This window comes from Culex pipiens, chromosome 3 (assembly GCF_016801865.2).
Source record: "Culex pipiens pallens isolate TS chromosome 3, TS_CPP_V2, whole genome shotgun sequence".
Lineage (NCBI taxonomy): Eukaryota > Metazoa > Arthropoda > Insecta > Diptera > Culicidae > Culex > Culex pipiens.
The window spans coordinates 150468345-150476342 of record NC_068939.1 but is presented as its reverse complement, the minus strand read 5'-3'; the positions used below and the strand labels follow the sequence as shown (position 1 = coordinate 150476342).

General features: G+C 23.8%; 2 non-coding genes across 2 annotated transcripts; both read right to left on the bottom strand.

The window, feature by feature from the left end:
• Positions 1-744: 744 nt before the first annotated feature.
• On the bottom strand, positions 745-826 carry Trnas-uga (transfer RNA serine (anticodon UGA)). Its single transcript has one exon. It is a non-coding gene; the product is annotated as a tRNA-Ser (tRNA).
• A 131-nt stretch (positions 827-957) lies between these two features.
• Positions 958-1031, bottom strand: Trnat-agu (transfer RNA threonine (anticodon AGU)). The gene has a single exon. It is a non-coding gene; the product is annotated as a tRNA-Thr (tRNA).
• Between the last annotated feature and the right edge of the window lie 6967 nt (positions 1032-7998).

The window sequence follows — 7998 nt, the reverse complement described above, 5'->3', positions numbered from 1 at the left end:
AAAAACATCTTGTTGATACAAAAAGGAATAACAATTCATTCTTATTTCTCAACAAGGCATTATGGAATTCTTGCCAACAAATGGACCTTTTAATTGACATTGCCGAGAATTGTTTTGAGAATTCTAAATGATCAACAGCTTAGTTTGAGGTTGTAAAATTAATCTCCCCTTAAGGGAGCAAACCATTAACAACACAACAAACGGCCACGTTCAATTGCATCTTATTGCCAACATGTGTGGAGATTTCCACTCCTCCAAGAATTATAAAAAAAAAAAAATAAAGGGAGGGAGTTCAATTATAGTCACCGTGCACAGGAGACACGTGGCTGTCGTCACATGGCGGCTGACAGCCGGAGAAGACAACTCGATATCCGATACCTTTTCCAGCGCCAACGTTGCCTGTTTCACTGCGCTACATAAAGTTGTTGCCCGGCGACAGGAAATCGAGCTGCCGAACTAGGTGTACTCCGCTCTCTGGGTATTCGGAAGTTGCACATTATTGTCACAACACACAACGCGGCGGGGGCTGTCAAATGGATTGTCACAATTCTGGAGGGGAGCGGGGACACCAAGTCGTCTCATAGATCAGCTCCCTAAACGGAGTTCAACGACTTGAACCGAACACTGCTGTGAACCCGAGGTAGGTTGAAGTTTAAACGGCGGCGCGGCTCAAGAGAGATTAGGGGGAAATTTTACCCCGTAAACAGTTTATTGCCGGTAATAAAAGAAAACAAAAATGTTACACGCTGAGGACAGGATTCGAACCTGCGCGGGTAGAACCCAATGGATTTCAAGTCCATCTCCTTAACCGCTCGGACACCTCAGCTGATGATGGGGGGTGGTGGAACTTTCCAGCTTGGCGGCAACCCCAGCTGAAAACTGCAATAAAAAAGGTGCAGCAAAAAAAGTTATCAGCTGATGTTGTCACCCCTAATTTGGATGCAACTCAATCAGTTGAGGCTCCGGCGAGATTCGAACTCACGATCTCCTGTTTACTAGACAGGCGCTTTAACCAACTAAGCCACGGCGCCGTTGAAGGTGAGGTTGATTGGGATTTTTTTCAACGCATGTGGGGTTGTAAAATAATAATCAAACAAGTCAATTGAAAGGAATCGATTTCCACGGCATGACTTTTTTCAGTTAGGTTTAGCAGGGTTGTTACGGAAAATTCGAGAAAAAATCCGCGCCAGATCCGCGCCGACCCCAAAACCCAATCCGCGCGAAATCCGCGCCATATAAAAAAATCGCGACAAACAAAGAAGAGAGTAACACTAGGAGTAACATAATAAACGAAAAAAGAATAATACAGAAGGCATTTTGATCAGTACCGTTGATCAGTTGTGGATTCATATCCCACCTGTACCAAATAAAACCATTTTTGCCATTTCTGAAACAATATTAGCATTTTTTGCAACACTTTTAATATCGTTGCTTTAAAAACAAATTCAGTAAAAAAATTAAATTCGAAAATTAAAAAAAAAATAAAACTAAAAAATAAATCACCAAATTATAAAATCTAGGGATTTACTAATTGATAATTCTCGCCAAAACTTTACTCTGGAAAATCGAAACACGAAATTTCTATTATTTTCTTCTCTAAATTTCTCTAAGCAAAAATATGACTCCAAAAATGATGCGAACTAAAAAAACGGCATTTTTTTAATAATTTGATAATTTATTAATTGATTAATTTATTAATTTACTAATTTAATAATTTAATAATTTAATAATTTAATAATTTAATAATTTAATAATTTAATAATTTAATAATTTAATAATTTAATAATTTAATAATTTAATAATTTAATAATTTAATAATTTATTAATTTAAAAATTTAATAATTTATTAATTTAATAATTTAATAATTTAATAATTTAATAATTTAATAATTTAATAATTTAATAATTTAATAATTTAATAATTTAATAATTTAATAATTTAATAATTTAATAATTTAATAATTTAATAATTTAATAATTTAATTATTTAATAATTTAATAATTTAATAATTTAATAATTTAATAATTTAATAATTTAATAATTTAATAATTTAATAATTTAATAATTTAATAATTTAATAATTTAATAATTTAATAATTTAATAATTTAATAATTTAATAATTTAATAATTTAATAATTTAATAATTTAATAATTTAATAATTTAATAATTTAATAATTTAATAATTTAATAATTTAATAATTTAATAATTTAATAATTTAATAATTTAATAATTTAATAATTTAATAATTTAATAATTTAATAATTTAATAATTTAATAATTTAATAATTTAATAATTTAATAATTTAATAATTTGATAATTTAATAATTTAATAATTTAATAATTTAATAATTTAATAATTTAATAATTTAATAATTTAATAATTTAATAATTTAATAATTTAATAATTTAATAATTTAATAATTTAATAATTTAATAATTTATTAATTTAAAAATTTAATAATTTATTAATTTAATAATTTAATAATTTAATAATTTAATAATTTAATAATTTAATAATTTAATAATTTAATAATTTAATAATTTAATAATTTAATAATTTAATAATTTAATAATTTAATAATTTAATAATTTAATAATTTAATAATTTAATAATTTAATAATTTAATAATTTAATAATTTAATAATTTAATTATTTAATAATTTAATAATTTAATAATTTAATAATTTAATAATTTAATAATTTAATAATTTAATAATTTAATAATTTAATAATTTAATAATTTAATAATTTAATAATTTAATAATTTAATAATTTAATAATTTAATAATTTAATAATTTAATAATTTAATAATTTAATAATTTAATAATTTAATAATTTAATAATTTAATAATTTAATAATTTAATAAATTAATAATAATATAATATAATAATTTAATAATTTAATAATTTAATAATTTAATAATTTAATAATTTAATAATTTAATAATTTAATAATTTAATAATTTAATAATTTAATAATTTAATAATTTAATAATTTAATAATTTAATAATTTAATAATTTAATAATTTAATAATTTAATAATTTAATAATTTAATAATTTAATAATTTAATAATTTAATAATTTAATAATTTAATAATTTAATAATTTAATAATTTAATAATTTAATAATTTAATAATTTAATAATTTAATAATTTAATAATTTGATAATTTAATAATTTAATAATTTAATAATTTAATAATTTAATAATTTAATAATTTAATAATTTAATAATTTAATAATTTAATAATTTAATAATTTAATAATTTAATAATTTAATAATTTATTAATTTAATAATTTAATAATTTATTAATTTAATAATTTAATAATTTAATAATTTAATAATTTAATAATTTAATAATTTAATAATTTAATAATTTAATAATTTAATAATTTAATAATTTAATAATTTAATAATTTAATAATTTAATAATTTAATAATTTAATAATTTAATAATTTAATAATTTAATAATTTAATTATTTAATAATTTAATAATTTAATAATTTAATAATTTAATAATTTAATAATTTAATAATTTAATAATTTAATAATTTAATAATTTAATAATTTAATAATTTAATAATTTAATAATTTAATAATTTAATAATTTAATAATTTAATAATTTAATAATTTAATAATTTAATAATTTAATAATTTAATAATTTAATAATTTAATAATTTAATAATTTAATAATTTAATAATTTAATAATTTAATAATTTAATAATTTAATAATTTAATAATTTAATAATTTAATAATTTAATAATTTAATAATTTAATAATTTAATAATTTAATAATTTAATAATTTAATAATTTAATAATTTAATAATTTAATAATTTAATAAATTAATAATAATATAATATAATAATTTAATAATTTAATAATTTAATAATTTAAAAATTTAATAATTTAATAATTTAATAATTTGGAAACTTAAGAACTTTCTTAAAAAATAAAAATAAACAAAAAAATCAATTGCAATATTCTCGTAATTTTTCAATTTAATAATTCGTACTTTTTCACGTTTTTGAGTCTTTAAGTTTTGACAATTTCAGATTATGAATTCTGTTTCTTTTTAATTCCAAATTGTTGAATTGCAGATTTCTTATTTTTTAATTTTAACATTACATTTCGCTTTTAAACGGAGATTCAGAGTTCAGAATCAGAGTGGCAACAGAATTCTTTAATTTTTTCAATAAACCAAAAATTTAAAAATTTAAATTTTTATATTGAAAAAACATAAAAAATCTAAAAAGATTCCCAAACCAGCGTTCCCTCCCGGTTGGGGAGGTTCGTACGCTAAAGTAGCCGCTTCTGGGGCCGGCACTTCCCCGGGACAAGCTGATGTTACCGAGTTTTTCGCCCTTGCTGGAGAGATGCTCACGCGTTTTCGTGCCTGCCGGAACAAGGCAGATCAATTCCAAGCTCTTAGTGAGCTGATGATGAAGTACATCTACAACGGATAAGCTGCCTTGTGCAGCGAAGTTTTTCGACGTCAACAGACAAAACAAACTGTGATTTAGTTTTAAGCTTTTTCTATTTCTATCCTTTTCCTTAGCAAATCTCGAAGGTTTTTTTTTATTTCTCCTTCTCTTGCCAAATCCATTGTTAGAATATCCAATTACATCTAAATGAATTATAGTGTAAACCATAGTTGAAAGGAACTCCAAAACTCTATTAGGTTATAAAAAAAAGGAATTGTAAATTGATTATTAACTAATAAACACTAATTGAATTGAATTGAATCTAAAAAGTTTCATAGCTTCAATTTTTTAAAATTCTGTCATTTTTTGAATTTTGTTAATTTGATTTTAATAAAATTGGTATTTATTTGAATTGTTAAGCAGATGTTTTAAAAATAATGAGTTGTAATGTTATGTTAAATTAATATAGCAAATCTCAATACATTAAAAAAAATCGCTCCTTGAAGATTATTCCAAAGTTTCGTATGAAAAAAAGCAATCAATAATTTTTATAAGAAAATTTTTAGAAGAAAATTTTCTCCATTAACAACTTCTTAGAAATTGATGTTTTCGCACTCAACGAAAAAGATTGAATTTATTTAATTACTAATAATATTTTCCTTTGTAATTTGAAAGAAATTCTATCGTTCTCAATTATTTTGTTAATCAAAATTGCTATCCGCGCGAAATCCGCGCCTGAGCAAAATTAGCCAGCAAATCCGCGCCAGATCCGCGCGATACGCGCCATCCGCGCGATCCGCGCCGTCCGTAACAACCCTGGTTTAGTCATACCTTGTTAATTAAACAACTGTTATTGCAAGATATAAAACATTTGTTTGGTAAATTCCACAAAAGTCTCAACCTCGTTTTAGCTGGCATATTTTATATTTATGAAAAATTTGAAACTTAATGTAAAAATGTAAATGCATGAAATTTCTGATCGATTTGGAGTGAGGTACACGCAAGACATTTTCATTTCTTTTATTTAACTTTTTTCACTGAAAGTTAAATTCCCCGCTTAAAAAATCTCCTGAGTCATGTTCGTGATGCTGCAAAATTTGATAAACGAGATATGACTTTTTTTTGTAGAAATCGTATTTTTTGAAAACTATCAAAAATCTGTTGAAAAAATATTTTTTCAAAGAGCAATTCCAGCCCAAAACAGGAATTTTTCAGGTACTTTTTTCTCGACCCTCTCCGATTTCAATGAAACTTTATAGACATGTTATCCTACGCTTATATAAGCCATTTTTGTGTATATGGAGCCAGTTCCACTCGATAATGACATTTGAGAAGGGCGTAAGTGTTTTAAATATTTTTGTAATTCGTAATTTAAATATTTCTGTATTTCTAAGTCGTTGCATCGTATCAAAAAGTGGTCAAAGACAAACTTGTAGGAAATTTGACGGGCTTTTCGATAAAAATACACTGAAAGAAAAAAACACTCAACTTTTATGAGATTTCTTAATTTTAAAGTTTAAAAGTCAAATTTGAGGGGGAGCCCAAGATTTTTTTTCGTTCCAATTTTTTGTGAAATTAGCCTAAGATGTTACAAAAAGACTCACGAAAAAACTAATTTACTATCCAGGTTACTATACTACACTGAAAAAATATTATGTTTTCAGTTATGAGCAATGTAAATAGCTTATATCTGTAAGCTCATACATCCAATTGAAATGTGGTCAAAGACAAACTTATGGGAAATTGGACGAGCTTTTCGGTAAAAATATTAACGAGACTGAAAAATCAAGTCTGTCATATAGAAATTGCCAAAAACCATCAAAAACCCTATTTTTTCAACATTTTTATTTTTAAAACCGCTGTAACTTCACAAGGATTGGACTTAGGACAGTAGTCAATATCGAGACTTTTATGTAAAATTGTCTGGAGAATCGATTCCCGTATTCGGATTTTGACGTTTAGAGCACTTTAAAAAAAACAGTTTCAATAAATGATTTTTCTATTTTTTTAGGTGAATTGCTCCATTCTGCATTTTTCGTGAGTCTTTTTGTAACATCTTAGGCTATTTTCACAAAAAATTGGAGCGAAAAAAAATCGTGGGCTCCCCCTCAAATTTGACTTTTAAACTTTAAAATTAAAAAATCTCATAAAAGTTGAGTTTTTTTTCTTTCAGTGTATTTTTATCGAAAAGCCCGTCAAATTTCCTACGAGTTTGTCTTTGACCACTTTTTGATACGATGCAACGACTTAGAAATACAGAAATATTTAAATTGCGAATTACAAAAAATATTTAAAACACTTACGCCCTTCTCAAATGTCATTATCGAGTGGAACTGGCTCCATATACACAAAAATGGCTTATATAAGCGTAGGATAACATGTCTACAAAGTTTCATTGAAATCGGAGAGGGTCGGGTACAACCGATTCCCTATTTGGCATGGAATTGCTCCAAAGCAAAATCGAATTTGCAATTGAAAGGTACCGTAAACTGGGGTCAATCGGGACACATGGGGCGAATTGGGACAACAGTTTTAACCGTGTTGGAGCACAATATTGTGATTTTTCTGGTTGGTTTCGATTAGAACAGACTCAGGCCAACAAAATGTGTACATTCATTTCCAAATTTAAAAGCTTTAAGTGCTCTAAAAACTGCTGTCCCTATTCAGACTGTAGTCCCGATTCACCCCAGATTACGGTACTTTGTATTTTTATTTTTTTTTTATAAAATGAACCGTTTTTAAGTCATAGCTACATTTAGATACAAATTGTCGATTACTTTTGACATTTTTTTTTCTCTGGAACTTTGAAAATTGAGAAACTAGTCTCTGAGATACAGCATCACAAAGAATTCAAAACGATGAAAATGGTTTATTGCACTTCCGTCGTGAAATTACTTACTTTTTATGTCAATCTCGAGCTACGAAATGGCCTACTTTTCTCTACCAAGAATAACATAATGGAAAATTAATAACTTTCAATACCAGTGGATGGTTAAAAGTGCAACTATTGAACAGTCCTATAGAAAAGTAACATTTTTCAATATTTTTTGTTTTGAACGGTGAATTTATATAACACAGTTCACCGAAAAGTTCTTATTTTCAACACTGAAACGGATGCTTAAAAATTGAACTTTTCAACATTTGTTTGGAAAAGTAATATTTTTTAAACGATTCATTGACTAAAACTAGTTTCAGTTTTTAGTTTTTAGTTTTCAGTTTTTAGTTTTTAGTTTTTAGTTTTTAGTTTTTAGTTTTTAGTTTTTAGTTTTTAGTTTTTAGTTTTTAGTTTTTAGTTTTTAGTTTTTAGTTTTTAGTTTTTAGTTTTTAGTTTTTAGTTTTTAGTTTTTAGTTTTTAGTTTTTAGTTTTTAGTTTTTAGTTTTTAGTTTTTAGTTTTTTGTTTTTAGTTTTTAGTTTTTAGTTTTTAGTTTTTAGTTTTTAGTTTTTAGTTTTTAGTTTTTAGTTTTTAGTTTTTAGTTTTTAGTTTTTAGTTTTTAGTTTTTAGTTTTTAGTTTTTAGTTTTTAGTTTTTAGTTTTTAGTTTTTAGTGTTTAGTTTTTAGT